General features: G+C 41.3%; 1 pseudogene; it reads left to right on the top strand.

Annotated features, from left to right (window-relative positions):
* Positions 1-470: 470 nt before the first annotated feature.
* On the top strand, positions 471-2,927 carry LOC137032311 (ras association domain-containing protein 2 pseudogene; annotated as a pseudogene).
* Positions 2,928-20,650: the final 17,723 nt, after the last annotated feature.

Here is a 20,650-nt window from a genome sequence, read left to right as displayed (position 1 = left end):
AAAAATCTGTGTTTGATCTGATTTCATCCTCTTATTTGAGTTTTGGCTCAATTTTACCATACTATTACAGCCACACTGGTTCATTTGTATGTGTATAATGGTGTGTTGTGTGTGTGTTTGTCTGTGAATGTGTGTAAGTGAGTGGGTGTTTCTATTTTGTACTCTTGGTGTTTTAGAGTGTAACCCCTTTCTTGCAGTTCATTTTTTACTGCTTTGTGGCTGAATTTTTGCTTTTATTTCACACATTTGCATAAACTTGCTCTGTCTTATAGTCGTGCTGGTTCATATATATGTGTGTGGGGGGAGGGGGGTGGGGGGGGTGTTTGTGTCTATTTTGCACTCTTGGCATTTCAGAGTGTCCCCCCTTCAGTGCTGCACACTTTGTTTCTGCACAGTGTCTGATTTGTAGTTTGTACCAACAAAAGATTCTCTGAGTTGTTGTATTTTTTCGTATTTCCCATTCATTTCCTATGTCGGTCATTTTTGACCGAAAAGAAGGTAAGTGTGACTATTTTTTTTACGATGCCTTAACATGTCCGAATCATGTCCTTGATTTTTTTTGTGTGTTCATATTGGTAATGCTACAAAAGTCACCAAGTGTCATCTCATTCCGACAAAGATACGATTTTTAACAATTCAAAATATAAAATCTTTCGGTCAGAAATGACCGAAGAAGGCCAGAGGGTTGATGGCTTTGGCTCCGATGAAGAAGGCTTTTTTCTCTTGCTTTTGTGCCTCTTCAATCTGGGGCCACAATTTAGTGCGTGTCTCTTTGTCCTTTGTAGTTAAGTCTTCGCCAAACTTTAACTTGTTTGTTTTGAAGAATTCCGAATTCTTCGCACTTTCTGCATGGAAATCTTGTCATCACCGGCCAATTTTTTGCCATCCTCTCTCCGTCCGATCCTATGGCTTACATCAATTTGGCATGAAGACTCTCTTCGGGGTCTTAAATGACTGCCCTGTAGATGTCTGCAAGAGTGTTTGCATTTTATTTTATTTTTTCAGCCACAAGCCTCACAATGTTATCTTGCCACTCAGAGAGTGTAGGTACAGCTTGCACGGAGCTGAGTCAGGAAGAGGGACAACTCCTCCGTCGAATTTTAAGAATGCATATTACCTGCTTTAACAACTTCCATTACATCCTCAGTCAAATCTTTGTTTTCTCTAGTGAATGAAAGAGTCTTGTTTATCTTTTTACCTTAGTCTTTTCTTGGTCATCTTTGATTGTTTTTCCCTCTCAATGCGCCAATTTGTCTGTTTAACTCAAACACACTCCGAACAAATGTCCAAAATCGTCCTTGTACCAAGACAACAACGTAAACAAATAATTCCATATATTCCAAATCAAATAATTTATTATTCCTTAGCTTTGAATATCACCAAATGTTCAGAATATATCGTGCAATATATTCCGGTATCAATCTGCTCAAGCAACTTATGTCTATCCTGCCACTGAAGACTAATAACTGTTAAACACTATTCAAGTTTTTAAGCATAAATGGTTTAATTCAGCATTGTTTTCTTCTTGAATATTGAGCATTGTCTCATCTTATCTCTTGAGCATTGCATAGCACGAATAGTTACAATTATGAAGGGGAAAATAAACTTATTTGAGAACAAATGTGATTCATTTTATTCAGTCTATCACTCATAAAAGAATTTCCTGACTTCTGTGTCCTTTTCATGATTTGGTCCTGGTGAAATGGTTTGTGGGTACGTTTTTATGACATCATTATCTGCAATAGTAAGAAGGACTAGACCAGTCTGAATGCTCCTCCTCAGACGCCCCTCTCAAACTGCGATTGTTCCCGATACACGCACAGAAGAAGCTTGGTCCGAGCTGGAATAAGTAAAGCCCTGTATTGGTTCACATCATCTCGGATGGTAGATTTCGTTCAGACTGAGTGAAACACTGATAAGATTTAAACCCCTTGAAATCTGATCAGAGTGACAGGCATCGTGACATCGACATCTGGGGAGCAGAGATCTACAAGAGAGGGAGTTCTTCCATGCAGTCGTGGCTGGGATAAAATGACCGGAATGACGACGTATGAGTTGGAGAGAACAAATTCATCAGCAAGAGCAACATTCTCTCTTATTTAAAGACCTACAGTCTCTACTATGAGGGAAAGAACCTGCAGCTGTGACACAGAGAGGAAGAGGAGGAGCTGATCATAGAAGGACTTCTCAATATCTCATGGGGTTTGCGCTGACCAGTTAGGCTTCAAATGCAGGATGACCATGAGCGAATCAAACCTCCTCCCTCATCTACCCCCTGGCGCTCAGGGTGTAACCTAGACAACCAGAGTCAGGAGGGTCAGACACAGACTTCTCAATCTCCCCCTCAGATGGAAGTGACTCCTCCAGAGGGCCAATCAAGCAACTGCACAACACAACACCATGAAGAAGATGAAGCAGAAGATGTGTCTGACGTCTCCTCTCAGCTTCTTAGAACCAAAAGTGATGTACTGAGACTGGGCAGGAAACGGTCTCCTAGTGACAGATTTTCAATCAACGGTCACTTCTACAACCACAAGACAGCCGTGTTCACACCTGCATATGGTTCCGTAACTAACTAACAAGTTTAAGATTGAGAACAGCCCAGATGATTTCACTCTCTTCCTCGTTCATACCAGCGGAGAGCATGTTCAGTTGAAGCGTACAGACTACCCATTAGCAGTGAGAATACTTCAGGGACCATGTGAGCACGTGTGCAAGATCTTTCTCATCAAGCAGGATCTGGGAGATTCCCTATGAAGTGGCACAGTACATAAAGTTTGAGATGCCTGTTCTGCAGAGCTTTATTACCAAACTGAAGGAAGAGGAGGACAGGGAGGTGCAAAAGCTGAGAAGCAGATACAAGTATCTGCGGTGTATAATTGAGAAACAAGCTCCAGTGTTTACCAGAGGGTTCCACCTGTATGTGACAAGCAGCTCTCAACCTTCTCTCAGAGCTTCATATCAATCAATGGACTTCCAGACAGAATTTCATCAGCCCCTTCCGCCCTAAATGATTGTTAAAGGGATAGTTCACCCAAAAATGAAAATTTGATGTTTATCTGCTTACCCCCAGGGCATCCAAGATGTAGGTGACTTTGTTTCTTCAGTAGAACAGAAATTATGATTTTTAACTCCAACCGTTGATGTCTGTAAGTCTTATGATGCGAGTGAATGGTCACACAGTTTATAAGAGTCAATAAACATGCACAGATGAATCCAAATTCTAAGACACGAAACGATCGGTTTGTGTGAGAAAACGAACGAACAGTATTTATATCATTTTTTACCTCTAATACACCACTATGTCCAACTGCGTTCAGCATTCGCTTGGTGATGTCTGATCGCACTCTGACAACAGCAGTGATGTCTTGCACTCATTGAAGTATATGCGCGAGACATCACTGCCGTTTTCTTACACAAACCGATCGTTTCGTGTCTTAGGACATCAATGTGCCGTCACGAGCCGCAGGGTTTAATTTGGATTCATCTGTGCATGTTTATTGACTCTTATAGATTGTGTGACCATTCACTCTTATTATTTTTACTGACAGACTGCAACGGTTGGAGTTAAAAATCATCATTTGTGTTCTACTGAAGAAAAAAAGTCACCTACATCTTGGATGCACTGGGGGTAAGCAGATAAACATCAAATGATGTGTGAGTGAGTGTGTGACAACATGTTCCTGGATCAACATCAATGAGGTGCTTCTACATCACTGTTATTCACCTATCATTTCATTCTGATAAGTTTAGGACTATGTTTTCGAACAGGAATGTTGTTCTGGGAACATGTCTTCTTACTTGGCAAAATCACAGTGATTGGGCACCTGAAGAGGACAGCCTGGCTGTATTTACTAAGAGAAGAGGTTCATGTTTTTCTTTTACATTTAGACTCTCATTCACCTGTTGTTGTATGACTTTCCTATGTGTTGTCATACTCCTGACCTTTCATCTGGCATGTGTTTAGTCTGTATTATAATGATTCTGATTGTAAAACTTAATGGTGATAATTATATTTAAATAAAATGTTATCATCAGAAAATTAAAATCTTCCACAACCAAATGCATCTGTTATTGGAGTAAATTTGTGCGTGTGTATTAGTAGGTTTGTGTATTAGTGGGTTTTCGCAGTAAAAAAAAAAAAAAAAAATAAAATAGACCAGTTTGAACTATTATTAGCCACTAGATGAAGCCATTGAATTTTCACATAGGGATGTTCAGATGTCAGATGTGGTGTCAGAGAAAGACACTGCCTCTAAATAAAACATAAGCATCAACATGCAAATGAAGTGTTTCACACTGTATGTTTTAAGCACAGCAATATTCTCTATATGTAGATCATAGGAGTTACTGGAGCTGTTGAACACAAAACTGAAACGTGGAAATGTCCCCTGGAAGAGTAACATATCTGAAGGATCTATTACAGTTTTTCGACCATCAATGTGTGATGCAAATGGAAAGGCACAGTCAGAGTAGAGAGTGATGTTGTCTCCTGCTTTAACTTTCATGTCCACTTCTGTCCCAAACACTCTTTGGTATTCACTGGACAAAATACCTGCAAAAGCAAATACAACTTCAAAGGACTATATAAAAAAAAAGACATTTATATAGCGCTTTCCTATGTACTACTGTACACCCAAAGCGCTTTACATTCATATCAGGGGTCTTTTCTCAACCACATCCAGAGTGCATCATCCACCTGGATGATGAGACAGCAGCCACAGTGCAGCGACTATAGATGGAGAGAGACAGTGATGGAGCCAATTCAATGGATGGGGATTATTAGGAGGCCATGATTGATAAGGGCCAGTGGAGGGAATTTGACCGGGACACCAGAGACACCCCTACTCTTTTAAGAGAAGTGCCATGGGACTTTAAAGGTGCCCAAGAATGCTTTTTCACATAATGTAATATAAGTCTAAGGTCTCTCCTGAATGCGTCTGTGAAGTTTCAGCTCAAAATACCCCATAGATTCTTTTTAATTAATTTTTTTAACTGCCTATTTTGGGGCATCATTAACTATGCACTGGTTTTGGCAGCGCCGCCCCTTTAATTCGCCTGCTCCCTGCCACACGAGCTCTCGACTATATTACAGTGTATTTACAAAGTTCACACAGCTAATATAACCCTCAAATGGATCTTTACAAGATGTTCGTCATGCATGCTCTATGCATGCTTCGAATTATGTGAGTAAAGTATTTATTTTGATGTTTACATTGATTCTGTATGAGTTTGAGGCTATGCTCCGTGGCTAATGGCTAATGCTACACTGTTAGAGAGATTTATAAAGAATGAAGTTGTGTTTATGCATTATACACATGTTTAAAAATGAAAATAGCGACGGCTCTTGTCTCCGTGAATACAGTAAGAAAAGATGGTAACTTTAACCACATTTAACAGTACATTAGCAACATGCTAACAAAACATTTAGAAAGACAATTTACAAATATCACTAAAAATATCATGCTATCATGGATCATGTCAGTTATTATTGCTACATCTGCCATTTATCGCTGTTTTTCTTGCTGGCTTACCTTGTCTGCGCACAGATCCAGACGTTAATACTGCCTTTCCTTGTCTAATGCCTTGAACATGGGCTGGCATTATGCAAATATTGGGGTCATACATATTAATGATCCCGACTGTTACGTAACAGTCGGTGTTATGTTGAGATCCGAGTGTTTTCCGGAAGTCTTTTAAACAAATGAGATTTATATAAGAAGGAGGAAGCAATGGGGTTTGAAACTCAATGTATATCTTTTCCATGTACTGAACTCTTGTTATTTAACTATGCCAATATAAATTAAATTTTTGATTCTAGGGCACCTATAATGACCACAGAGGAGCAGGACCTTGTTTAATGTTGGTGGTTTTTACAGTATAGTGTCTATACTGGGGCATTAGTACCACACAGACCACAGGATGAGCACCCCTGCTGGCTTCACTAACATTTCTTCCAGCAGTTTTCTCCCATACAGGTACTGCAGGCTCAACCCTGCTTAGCTTCAGTGGGAAACCAGTCTTGGGCTACAGGTTGATATGGCTGTGGCAACGTTATCACGTGCACTCATTCAATCCCATAATGCACTGCAATAACAAGTCCACAACTACTGTACACTCAATGGCTAGAGAATACCCATAATGCACTGTGAGGGACATGTCAAATGAATTTCCACATCTCTCCAGAAGATGGCGCCCACAGCTGAATCATCCAGCCAGCCTTTTTCCAAACTGTGTGTACAGCGTAATATCATACAGGTACAAAAAAACTTTGTAATTGATTATAACATTGTATAAAATAAAGGTTTATACATGACATTTCTATGACAGAAAAATCTTTTCATTACTGGAGCTGCCAGTTAGCTAAATGTCTAATGATTTTTAAACAGCAAGTACAAACTCAAAAGCAGTAGCCCTCCCTGCATACTCAGTGTCTGAATTCTGTTTTCATTCACTCCTTCAAGTAAACTATATTAGTGGACTAATGTAGGGATTAGTGAATGAGGGTATAGGAGGTGATTTCGAACACAGCCCTAGTTTCCTAGTGTATGTCTGTTGTAACCTATGTTTCCACCTGCCCCTTATTCACTCATTTATGTATTTATACTTCTGTTTAGTTACTTGTTATTGTCTGTTATGGTGCTCTACATTTGTGTTCTTCTTCAGCTCTTTGTGTCATATTACTGAGAAGTATTGTTTTGTAAATAAATTTCTGCCCTGATCTCACTGTACAATTGTCACAGCTGTTTGTTGAAACATCAGAACTATGTCTGCAAAATGTAGTTACTCACACAAAACATTTAATTCATGCTTCAAAACCTAGTTAATGTGTCAGTAAATTGGCCAGCACTTAAAAAAAAAAATATATATATATTATTTCTTATTCAACTGACTGTTTTTAATTTAATAAATATGAAATGGTGTCTTTGTTTAATTCTGCACAGTAATCTAAACTGGATTAATGCTATGAAATCTGTTATGAAACATGAACTTATAAATAAAAATATTAAATAATACAGCTTTTTCTTTTTTTTCTTTTTTTGTACAGCGTAATATCATACAGGTACAAAAAACCTTTGTAATTGATTATAACATTGTATAAAATAAAGGTTTATACATGACATTTCTATGACTCTGTGTTGCCCTCAGGCAACGGAAAGTTTTCTTTAGCCCTATGTTAAGTAATTTTTTCTTTAAATGATAACAACCAATTAGAAAGTTCAAGAAAGTACCAAAGAACAGTTAAGTAAGGTGTTGGAGTCAATAAAAAAATTGACTTTGATGATAATATTCTCTATGACTCTGTACCATTGTCGCACAACGTTGCCCTGAGGCAACGAGAAAATATTTGGGGGTTGCATTTCTGTTGATAGAGTCCAGTGGAAACATTTGTGGTTGGTACTTATAACTGCCCACAGGAAGAGAGAAAAAGAAAAAAGAAAGAATGAGCAGTAGACAAACGTACACAGGAAACCCATTCAAACATCCTGTTGATAGTGTGAGAACAGAGAATGTAAAGTTTATGTTCTCATCCCTTCTATGACAAAGAAAGTAATTATGATTCTGGACTGAAAAGGAAAACAGATCTGCATTTAAGTTGTTGTCACTCACTTTAATGTTTTACTGATCAGTCTAAATTTAGCTTTTATACCACAGAAGGACATATTTACCAAAAAAAAACAAAAAAAAAAAACACACAAACTGGCTAATAAACAGTTATTAATTGTAATTAGGTATAATTGTTTTTTTCTTGATATGTTTAATCCACTAAACAATTTTAAATTAATGTTGTTTTTAAAAAATCAATGTTATTTCATTACAAAAATATAATTTGCAACCAGAAAATGTGCAAATAAAATGTAATAGCAATAGCCTACTTTAAAATAATATATATATATATATATATATATATATATATATATATATATATATATATATATATATATATATATATATATATTTATTTATTTATTTATTTATTTTATTTTATTTTTTTTTTTTTTATTTATGTATCATGCGTAATTGTATTTGTAAATAATTGTACAATTATATAAAAATGTGCTGCTAGTTAGTTGGGTGTGTGCATGTGAAGACTTCAGATGCAAAATCCTCTAAGTGCCATCTGAAATTTTCTTATAAAATGAGCATTTTTATCAAGCTAGTATGTTTATGTTCAGTTATTTCACTTTAATGGCAATGAAAAAGGACCTATTAATTGCCATTAAAGTAAAATTACTGAACATAAACATACGAGTTTGATAAAAATGCTAATTTTAGAAGAAAATTTCAGACGGCATGTAGAGGCTTTTGCATCTGAAGTCTTCATGTGTAAATGTGGTTAAAGCAGGCTTGAGAAAAAGCGAGTTCAGAAATCATAACTGATTTTGCTGATTACAAAAAGAGAGCAATAGAAAGCAGGAAGTTTTCAGTACATTGTTTAAACTGAGCAGGAGAATCACATCTTGGCATAGGGATATGAAGATGTCAGGAGTCTATAAGAGACTTCAGTGTGGAGGCAGATCTTTCCAGTTTTACTCGTCTCACACCGATGTTTCTCTGTAGGATCCCCCTGAAAAGAATAGGAGATGCACAAGAAATAAGCTAAACTATTGTCTTTGGTATGGCAAAGCTTAAAAAAACAAGTAACAATATAGATACCTTAATAACATTTGCGGTGAGTATCTCTGCACTCTGCTTAGAATCTAAAGATCAAGTGAAAATATGACAGTACAGTGAGAAAATAATGCAAGTCTGAACATATAGTAACTTTAATCATGTATGTGCTCTTAAATACAAAAAAAAAAAAAAAAAAATTTAAATACATAAAAATGCAGTACCAATTAAACGTAAATGCTACTGTATAATTGTAATACAGTTTAGTCATTTTTTACTATATAAACAACATTAAATATGTGAAACAGTTCTTTCATTTCAGAATCAGCTTCTCAAAAAAGCTGACATTACAGCCGCTACACAACAACAATTTTCGGTAACACTTTCTTTTACAATATAATTGTAACATGTCACATGTAATTACTATAGTAATACCAGTAAGTTATGCATAATTACATACAACTAACTCTAAACCAAACCCTAATGCTAACCCTAAGCGCATATTCATTCACATCCACCATTGCATTAAAGAGTTAGTAAGACGCACCAAATTAAATGGAAGTGCGGCAACAGCTTCCTTTTCAAGTGAAATTAGCTCTCATCAACTACTTAAATATTTTCTCATTTCAGCAATGCGTATGAATGAATTTCACTAAGGTTGATCAATATTTTCACTGGTTTTTGTAAGAGGCTTTTCAATAATTATGGCCTATACGGCCCCTCATATTTTAGGCCATATTTGTTTTATCTGATTACTGTGAACTTAATAAACATTTTGTATACTGATACCTATGTCTCTGCCCTTCATGGTAATGAATCTGTGTGTCTGATTCTATCAAATATTCAGTTCCCCTTATTTTAAAGGGGTGGCGTATTCAGCATTAATACATTTTTTCTTAAAGGTTTTGGTGTTTAGTGTAAATGATTCACTTCCTGTAGCCGCGCTACACTCTGAAACTAGTACAATAAGTCCATCTACCAGCACCTTCTCCATTTTTTTTCTTTCTTGTTCTTATGAAAACGACAGATCTCACTGCTCACTTGTCATTGGTCAAAATTTAATTAAAAAAAAATAACAAAAATGAACAGGTGTGTTTTATAACAGCTTAAAGGATTAGTTCACTTTCAAATTAAAATTTCCTGATAACTTACTCACCCCCATGTCATCCAAGATGTTCATGTCTTTCTTTCTACAGTCAAAAATAAATTAAGGTTTTTGATGAAAACATTCCAGGATTTTTCTTCCTATAGTGTACTTCAATGGCCTCCAAACAGTTGAAGGTCAAAATTACAGTTTCAGTGCAGCTTCAAAGGGTTTTAAACGATACCAGATGATGAATAAGGGTCTTATCTAGAGAAACCATCAATCATTTTCTAAAAAAAAGAAAAAAGAAAAAAAAGATACATTTTAACCATAAATGCTCATCTTGAACTAGCTCTCTTCTTCTTCTCTATTTGAATTCCAGCAGTGTAGACACTGCTAACTGTCAAAGCGCCTCCATAGGTCAAAGTTTGAACTAAATTGCCATAAAATATGCTAGTGCAAGTATATAACAATTAGTTCAACTTTGACCTGTGGAGGGCAGTAATACACTTAGCAGTGTCTACACTGCCGGAATTCTAAAAGAGAAGAAGAAGAGGGGAGCTAGTTGAGCATTGTTCAGATGAGCATTTATGGTTAAAACGTATATAATTTTAATTTTTTTTTTAGAAAATGAGCGATGGTTTCTGTAGATAAGACCCTCATTCCTCGTCTAGGATTGTGTAGAACGCTTTGAAGCTGCAATGAAACTGTAATTTTGACCTTCAACCGTTTGGAGGCCACTGAAGTCCACTATAAGGAGAAAAATCCTGGAATGTTTTCATCAAAAACCTTAATTTCTTTTTGACTGAAAAGAGAAGGACATGGACATCTTGGATGACATGGGGGTGAGTAAATTATCAGGAAATTTTATTTGAAAGTGAACTAATCCTTTAATAAATCTGGGTCTAATCTGATTTCAACCTCTTTTTTGAGTTTTGGCTAGATTTTACCATATTGTTACAGCCACACTGGTTCATTTGTGTGTGTATAATGGTGTGTTGTGTGCGTGTTTGTCTGTGAATGTGTGTAAGTGAGTGTGTGTTTGAGTGGGTGTTTCTGTTTTGTACTCTCTGTGTTTTAGAGTATAACCTCTTTCTTGATGTTAATTTTTTTACTGCTTTGTAGCTGATTTTTTTATTTTATTTCACACATTTGTATAAACTTGCTCTGTCTAGTTCATATATAGTCTCTATTTTGCACTCTTGGCATTTTAGAGTGTCACCCCTTCAGTGCTGTGCACTTTTTTATTTTCTGCACAGTGTCTGATTTGTAGTTTGTACCAACAACAGATTCTCTGAGTTTTTGTATTTTTTCGCATTTCCATTTATTTCCTATGTCGGTCATTTTTGACAGAAAAGAAGTGTGACTATTTTTTTATGTCCGAATCATGTCCTTGATTTTTATTTGTGTGTTCATATTGCTAATGCGACAAAAGTCACCAAGTGTCATCTCATTCCAATGAAGCTACGATTTTTAACATTTCAAAATATGATTTTTTTTTCTGTCAAAAATGACCAAAGAGGGCCAAAAGGGGCCATGCTGTTTGCTATGGTGTTCCATGTGGTTTCAAGGCAGTAGCTACAAGGTTGCTATGGTGTTCTGTGTGATTGCTAGGGTATTGTTATGTGGTTGCTAGGGTGTTCTAGACAATTGCTAGAGTGCTGCTATGTGGTTGCTATGGGGTTCTGTGTGGTTGCAGGGTAGTTGCTAGGGTGTTCTGGGTGGTTGCTATGGTGTTTCTATGCGGTTGCTAGGGAAACCTGGATGTTGCTAGGATGTTGCTATGTTGTTGCTGAGGTGTTGCTATATGGTTTCTGAGGTATTCTGGGTGTTTGCTTGGGTGTTGCTATGTGGTAGCTAGGGTACTCAGGGTGGTTACTAGTGTTTTGCTATGTGGTTGCTAAGGTATTCTAGGTGGTTGCTAGGGTGTTGCTAAGGTACGCAGGGTGCTGGTTGCTAATGTGTAGATAGATGGATTTAAAACAAATGTTTGCCGCATTTATAATTTGTTTGCGGCTTTGATTGCTGAACAAAGACATTAGGTTTTATATTGAGAAAATCATAAAAGTGTCAAAGATATGAACAGCGAATGAGATACCCGCAGTTTTTCTCTGACAGATGCAGTACACACAGATGGAGGACAGGAGGACACACACTGGACACACACTGAACAGCAGCGTCCAGCAGAGAACACAGTCTGATACACAAGGAGTGGAGGTGATGTTCGGTCCAGAACATGGAGTTACTTCCTCTATATAAAATAAACATATCATTATTATTATTATTATTATTACAGTCATGAGGTGTGGAAAGTTCAGAACAAGAAGTCCATTGCTCAATATAAAATAAATATATTGAATGTTTGAAATAAAAATAAATATTGAATGTTTGTACAAATATTTTTATGTTCATTGCGCTTCTTTAGTGAGAAAGTGCTCCAGAATTACAAATGACACAAAAATGATACAATAATAACTAGCAGAAATGTTTTCTTACCTGCAAAAGAGACACGAGTTGTTCGGTTTCCATAATAGCACACTTTAGATTGGTAGCCCCTGCCTTTTCCATCTTCATATGCTTTATTCTCTACTTCGGCACAGTAATACAGTCCCAGATCAGAGACACTGATGTTAGTAATATGTAGATCATAAGAATTACTGGAGCGGTTGTAGACAGAGCTGAAACGCTGAAGTGTCCCCAGGTCCAAACTTACTACATTTATTATGAGAGAGGGTTGATTTTCATGAGAGCAGTTTCTTATCCATACAAAAAGAGAACCAAGAGTTGCAGAGCGATCACAGTAGAGAGTGATGTTGTCTCCTGGTCTGACTTTCATCTCCACTTCTGCTCCAGAGATTCTGTTCTGACTGAACAACAAAACACCTGTAAAAGTGCAAAATAACTTAATAAAGCACTTAAATTTAAAATATGTATTACCATTCAAAAATATTCACAGTAATACTGACATTTAGGTTAGAAAAACTCTCAAAACAGTTTAAAACTTTCTCAAAACCATTTTTTCTTACACATGAGCACGACGAGAGCAAGTCTTGACCTCTCCATCTCTGTGAGTGACTGTGAATAACGTCAGCTCTCATCTGATTGGTTCACGTCAATGGAAAATCTTTTCTAAAATGTTTCACGTCACAGGAGGTGATCATTAAATTAGGTTATCATGTGTATGTACAAAGAGTAGTATAAACCAATGGTTACCCTATAGACTTTTTTACTCCAATTTGCTCTGATTGGTTTACGAATCTGAAATCATCATCATCAAATAACAGAAATGAAGAGGGGGTAAAACTTTTGTTTCTCGGATAGATATGATAGATGTGTTTAGTATCAAATAATTTTGATGTATACAGATGCTGGTCATATAATTAGAATATCATCAAAAAGTTGATTTATTTCACTAATTCCATTCAAAAAGTGAAACTTGTATATTATATTCATTCATTACACACAGACTGATAGGGTGAATTCAGGTTGACTGGGAAACTTTTCCCCAGTCATCTCAATGGCAAAATGTGTCCCAATCACCCTGAATTCACCCTATATTTCAAATGTTTATTTCTTTTAATTTTGATGATTATAACTGACAACTAAGGAAAATCCCAAATTCAGTATCTCAGAAAATTAGAATATTACTTAAGACCAATACAAAGAAAGGATTTTTAGAAATCTTGGCCAACTGAAAAGTATGGACATGAAAAGTATGAGCATGTACAGCACTCAGTACTTAGTTGGGGCTCCTTTTGCCTGAATTACTGCAGCAATGCGGCGTGACATGGAGTCGATCAGTCTGTGGCACTGCCCAGGTGTTATGAGAGCCCAGGTTGCTCTGATAGTGGCCTTCAGCTCTTCTGCATTCTTGGGTCTGGCATATTGCATCTTCTTCTGCATAGTACCCCATAGATTTTCTATGGGGTTAAGGTCAGGCAAGTTTGCTAGCCAATTAAGAACAGGGATACCATGGTCCTTAAACCAGGTACTGGTAGCTTTGGCACTGTGTGCAGTAGCCAAGTCCTGTTGGAAAATGAAATCTGCATCTCCATAAAGTTGGTCAGCAGCAGGAAGCATGAACTGCTCTAAAACTTCCTGGTATACGGCTGCGTTGACCTTGGACTTCAGAAAACACAGTGGACCAACACCAGCAGATGACATGGCACCCCAAACCATCACTGACTGTGGAAACTTTACACTGGACCTCAAGCAACATGGATTGTGTGCCTCTCCTCTCTTCCTCCAGACTCTGGGACCCTGATTTCCAAAGGAAATGCAAAATTTACTTTCATCAGAGAACATAACTTTGGACCACTCAGCAGCAGTCCAGTCCTTTTTGTCTTTAGCCCAGGCAAGACGCTTCTGATGCTGTCTGTTGTTCAAGAGTGGCTTGACACAAGGAATGCGACAGCTGAAACCCATGTCTTGCATACATCTGTGCGTAGGGGTTCTTGAAGCACTGACTCCAGCTGCAGTCCACTCTTTGTGAATCTCCCCCACATTTTTGAATGGGTTTTGTTTCACAATACTCTCCAGGGTGCGGTTATCCCTATTGCTTGTACACTTTTTTCTACCACATCTTTTCCTTCCCTTCGCCTCTCTATTAATGTGCTTGGACACAGAGCTCTGTGAACAGCCAGCCTCTTTTGCAATGACCTTTTGTGTCTTGTCCTCCTTGTGCAAGGTGTCAATGGTCGTCTTTTGGACAACTGTCAAGTCAGCAGTCTTCCCCATGATTGTGTAGCCTACAGAACTAGACTGAGAGACCATTTAAAGGCCTTTGCAGGTGTTTTGAGTTAATTAGCTGATTAGAGTGTGGCACCAGATGTCTTCAATATTGAATATTTTCACAATATTCTAATTTTCTGAGATGCTGAGTTTGGGATTTTCCTTAGTTGTCAGTTATAATCATCAAAATTAAAAGAAATAAACATTTGAAATATATCAGTCTGTGTGTAATGAATGAATATAATATACAAGTTTCACTTTTTGAATGGAATTAGTGAAATAAATAAACTTTTTGATGATATTCTAATTATATGACCAGCACCTGTACATGCAGATAAACATCTTCATCTGAGACATTGTGTGCATTACATTTCAATTATTATTTTTTTTTTTATGAAAGTTCAGCTGTAAAACTCATGATGTTCTCTGTTGTAGTGGGTACAAACCAACGTGTAAACATGTCAAAAAAGGAAACCACAACTCTTATATTCAGACTACTTAATGCTTATGCCTTCACATTTGCTGCAGTGACATGTTGTCAAACTCTCACTTCATCTCTTACTTGATCACTGGTCAACAAGCACAAATGTTTCCATTAGACTATGTGTGGTTTTGTGTCTCGGTTAGAGTTCACACATTTGCACATTTTGAAGGAAGTTTGCTCAGCTTGTCTATACTGTGGTTATACTGACACTGACAGCTGTCCATTGAGCTGAAATTAGCTGCATTATATTCTAAAACAGAAACAGTAACACATGCGAAGATCAATACTTCATATGATAAATCAGCTACACAATACACGAAAGTAAGTCGGGAGTCGGGACTTGATTTTGTCCATCAGGAATTGATTGGATGGTTGTGCTATTGCTGTGATGTCATGTGAGTGACAGGTTGTCCCGCCCTCACACCAGTAAACACCATCAGAGAAGAGAAGAGATGTCGCTGCAAGAGGGAGGGGGAATTATTTTGATTCAAGTGTATGTGTGTATTACAAATAAAGTAAATTTACTCTATGATCAGCTTCCTAATTAGTATATTACTTAATTATATTACTTATAATGTTAACTAATGCAGTTAAATTATTACCTTATTATAAAGAATTACCAAAAAATATCTTCTGATTTAAAACAGAACAAGATCAGGTCAGATCATCATTACCTAAATACTTGAAATGTGGAGATCAAATAAACCACCACAGTAAATTTCTTTTGAGGTCTCGTAAAACATAACAACATACAAAAATACTTTAGCTATAAGCTCTTATGTATGCACGATTAATCAAACGAACGCAATCTTATTCCTAAATGACAACGATTCTATTAAACCTTTGAAATTACGATCATACTGGAATATTTAAACTTGCTTTTACATTGCTAATGTAAGCTATATGTTTTAAACAGCTTCACAAAGTGTTTTCAACAACACACTATTGCTACTTCTGTGTTGCAAACATTAAATAATAGCGCAAGTATTGCAATAACGTCTCGGTTACATAGGTAACCCTCGTTCCCTGAAGGAGGGAACGGAGACGTACGTCGGACAGACCGACGAATAGGAATCTCGCTAGAGAGGCCAATCTACTTCGAGTGTAACTAAAACGAGCCAATGCACATTGGCATGCAATCATATGCATCAGCTGCTCGCCTCGCAGCGTGGGTATATAATGAGCAGCAGGTGCGTTGCATCTTCAGGTTTTTGCTGAGGAGCCGAACCCAGCAGGCGGCAGCATCAGCAGGACAACGCCTGTGGCGACGGGACGTACGTCTCCGTTCCCTCCTTCAGTGAACGAGGGTTACCTATGTAACCGAGACATTCCCATTCAGTCGGTCACGTTCGACGTACGTCGGACAGACCGACGAATAGGAATCCCTACCAAAGCGCCACAGGAGCTGCCCTCTTCCAGCGCTCTGTCGTGAGCCACCTGAACCCCCTTGCCTAAGGACGGTGGGACCAGGCTCACACAGAGAGGGTCGATCACTGTTGTTCCCAAAACCCACTCAGTGCGACAATTGGATAATGCTGGGAAAGTGTAACCTTACATGCGATAAGGAACGCTGCGGAAGCCATATCCTTCCCCGAAGGAGTTATATGGATAAGTACATATGGACTAACCTTGTAGGTTGTACAACATATGGAAGAACTGGGGTGACTCCACTCGGTGAGAGATGGGTTCTCCCAGAGGGAAAGACACGGGCTTCGTTTAGGAGCAGCCGTGGAAAAAGCCATATGGGATCCCCGTAGGGTCACACATATGGAACCCAGCCTAAATCCGGTTCTCAAGGATACAATGGAGTATAGGCCTGGCGCCAGACGCTCTGCCACGTCGGCTGCCGAAGGGTAACCGGAGGACTCAACAGGGTCTGCCCGTAGGGACTCTCTGGAGAATAGAACGCGCATGTAGCGCAGCAAGCCGACACTAAGCCGGGGCCTCTCCGTGCCTCTGACCTGAGGCGAGAACACGGGAGGAGACCGGCTCGACACAAAGGCTATAGTATCTAGCGAACGTGTTAGGTGTCGCCCAGCCCGCAGCTCTACAAATGTCTGTTAGCGAGGCGCCACGAGCCAGCGCCCAGGAGGATGCCACACCTCTCGTGGAGTGAGCATGCAACCTGAGCGGGCAGGGCATGCCCTGAGCTTGGTAAGCCAGGGCGATGGCATCCACTATCCAGTGGGCCATCCTCTGCTTGGAGACAGCCTTTCCCTTCTGCTGGCCTCCGTAACAGACAAAGAGCTGGTAGAGGTCCTGAAGCTTCGAGTTCTGTCTATGTACAGTCGCAAGGCGCGAACTGGACAGAGCAAAGCCAGGGCTGGGTCTGCCTCCTCCGATGGCAGCGCTTGCAGGCTCACTACCTGGTCCCTGAAGGGAGTGGTAGGAACCTTGGGCACATAGCCAGGCCGGGGTCTCAGTACCACGTGGCTGTCACCCGGCCCGAACTCTAGGCACGATTCGTCGACCGAAAATGACTGCAGGTCCCCTACCCTCTTGATGGAGGCCAATGCCACCAGCAGCAAAGTCTTCATAGACAGAATCTTTAAGTCTGCTGACAGCAAAGGCTCAAAGGGAGCAATCTGGAGTGCTCTGAGCACCAGAGTAAGGTCCCAAGAGGGTATGGAGGGGGGACAAGGAGGATTTAACCTTCTCGCCCCCCTAAGGAACCTGATGACCAGGTCACCTGATTACAACAGATTTGCCATCTATGTGGTCGTGGTAAGAAGATATGGCAGCAGTATGGACTTTGAGGGTGGAGGGGGACAGCCTACGCTCCAACCCTTGCTGCAAGAAGGAAAGCACGACTCCGATCGAGCATCTTCGGGGGTCTTCTCGGCGAGAAGATCACCACTCGATGAACAGGTTCCACTTCGAGGCGTAAGCACGTCTCGTAGACAGTGCACGTGCCGAAGTGATGGTGTTAAGTACCTCAGGGGGTAAGTCACCTAGAACCTCCGCGTCCCGTCCAGGGACCAGACATGGAGTTTCCAGAGGTCTGGACGCGGGTGCCAAAGAGTGCCCCGTCTCTGAGAAAGAAGGTCTTTCCTCAGAGGGATGGGCCAGGGAGGGGCTGTCGCGAGGAGTGAGAGTTCTGGGAACCAGGTCCGGTTGGGCCAGTAAGGCGCAACTAACAAGACCTGCTCCTCATCCTCCCTGACTTAGCACAGGGTCTGTGCAAGTAGGCTCACTGGGGGAAACGCCCCGGGGCCAGCTGAGAGCCAGTGCATCTGTTCCAAGTGTCCCCTCGGTCAGAGAGTAAAACAACTGGCAGTGGGAGGTTTCTGGTGAGGCAAACAGGTCTACCTTCTCCTGCCCGAAGAAACAAGGGGTCCGACCACGGACTGAAGGTTCGGCGGCACTCCTGAGTGATTGGCACCCGGAATGTGCAGCGCTGCCACGCCCATCTCGGGACTCGGCCGTGAAACCAGTGCTGAAGCGGTCTCATATGAGGCAGACCGAGCGGTGTTACAGCCGCAGCAGCCGCCATATGCCCCAGGAGCCTCTGAAAGAACTTCAGTGGGACCGCTGTCCAGCCATTGAATGTATTCAGGCAGTTCAACACCGACCAAGCACGTTCCTCTGTGAGGCGTATCTGCTCGACCGAATCCAACTCCATACCGAGAAAAGAGATCCTCTGCACCGGGGCGAGTTTGCTCTTTTCCCAGTTGACCTGAAGCCCCAACTGGCTGAGGTGTCTGAGCACCAAATCCCTGTGTTTGCACAACTGATCCCGGGACTGTGCTAGAATGAGCCAGTCGTCGAGATAGTTGAGAATGCGAACACCCTGTTCTCTCATGGGAACAAGGGCTCCCTCCACGACTTTCGTGAAGACGCGGGGAGACAGGGCCAGCCCGAAGGATAGGACTCTGTACTGATATGCTCGACCTTCGAATGCGAATCTCAGGAATGGCCTGTGTCGCGGAAGAATTGAAACATGGAAGTATGCGTCCTTCAGGTCAATCGCTGCAAACCAATCTCGGGGACGGATGCACTCGAAAATGCGTTTCTGCGTGAGCATTTTGAATGGTAGCTTGTGGAGGCTCCGATTCAAAACTCGCAGGTCCAAGATCGGTCGTAACCTGCCGCTTTTCTTGGGTACAATGAAGTAGGGGCTGTAGAACCCCGACCTCAAATCGGCTGGAGGGACCGGCTCTATCGCGTCCTTCGCCAGTAGGACTGCGATCTCCGCACGCAGGACAGGGGCATCGGCATCTTTCACTGTAGTGAAGAGGACGTCCCTGAACTGGGGGGGGAAGCCGGGCGAACTGAATCGCAAAGCCGACCCTGTTGGTCCGAAGGAGCCAGCGAGACGGACTGGGGAGCGCTAACCCGGCTCGCAGAGACCGTACAAGCAGGACCAAAGGGACCACCGGTGTACCCGCAGCAGGGCAGCGAGGTGGAACACAGGGACGCGGCTCAGGGGGCTCTCTTTGTGAGGCGGCCCGAAGCGGCGTCACAGTGTGCTAGGCAACACTTACCTGGCTCCACGGATGGACAGAAGGAGCAGTCGAGGCTTTGGCTGCCCGCTGCTCGCTGCTGTCCGCTGGCGACAGAAGAGGGGGATGAGAGTGGTGAGGTTTTTCTCCTCCCACTGCTCTCCAAACCCTCTTCAGACCTGGAAATGGAGGAACTGCTCTTTTAAATTTGGGTACCGCTGCCTCTTGGGTCAGTGGCGGAACAAAAACAAACCCAATAAAAGGATTTACCACCTGGCCCTCCTCCAGGGGTGGAAGAGCAGCCCCACCCATCTCTGGGTCGCCCGTCTCAGGGGTGATTCTCACCAACCAGTTAAACAGCTGCAGAGACGGGAGGCGTCATCTCCCCGCAATGGATACAGCAGAGCCTGCTGGGCCGGAGTTTCTTGCAGGGGACGACACCCTTGGCGACGAGCAGACTGAGGGGCGGCCCAAGAGGAACTCAATGGTTTGTCATGGGAAGCTCCCCGATCCACTACTAACTGAGGAGAACCGCTGGGCTCAGTCCTCGACAGTGTCACCGAAAAGGCCAACTCGTAAGATGGGAGCATTGAGAAAGCATTTAGCTTGACAACCTCTCACACCTCACAAGGTAAGCCAGGGGGCACTTCTGGACCACTGAGGTGGTCATCGTCTGGCTGAGGGCCTGCGCCGTGACTTTGATCACGGTTAGTCAACAAGCGCATCTCAACCCCAGCACAGAACTGCCCTCATGCAAAAAGAGTGCCTTGGCCTCACATGCAGGGTGGGTGTGGTCTGTGTACAGCCACCCCATCCAAGAGGGTAGTGAGAGAGGAAAAACTTATGCAGATTCTGGCACCTTTGGCATTCCATATTTATGGCACCAATATACCCCCATACTGCCAAGTTTTCCATGCACATCTGGAAGACCCAGGAAAGCATGGCTGTAAACTCAGAATCTGAGTCAGCATAAGCACACACCATTACAGTGGGCAGTGTCACCCTCTTTTCTAGAGCATAACAGCACTCTCTCCGATGCTGCAATCGACGTCTGTCCCTCAGCTGGAGCTCTGAATGAAATGCTAGGTTCCCCTATGAAAAGGACCAGCAATTCAATCCAGAAACTGCACAGCTTGCAATGCGCTAGAGAGGGAGGGGCCCTAGGGGGTTGGTTCCCCGAAGGAACCCCTCAACCTCATGTCACCCAAGCCATATCAGCAAAGTAGACCTCTTCTGGTGCACCAGAGAGGGCGCTACAATGGAGATTACGCAAGGGAACCGCGCATCTAGAGCGCC

This window comes from Chanodichthys erythropterus, chromosome 12 (genome assembly GCF_024489055.1).
Source record: "Chanodichthys erythropterus isolate Z2021 chromosome 12, ASM2448905v1, whole genome shotgun sequence".
Classification (NCBI taxonomy): Eukaryota; Metazoa; Chordata; class Actinopteri; order Cypriniformes; family Xenocyprididae; genus Chanodichthys; species Chanodichthys erythropterus.
The sequence above is the reverse complement of the archived record's forward strand: the minus strand, read 5'-3'. Positions and strand labels throughout refer to the sequence as shown.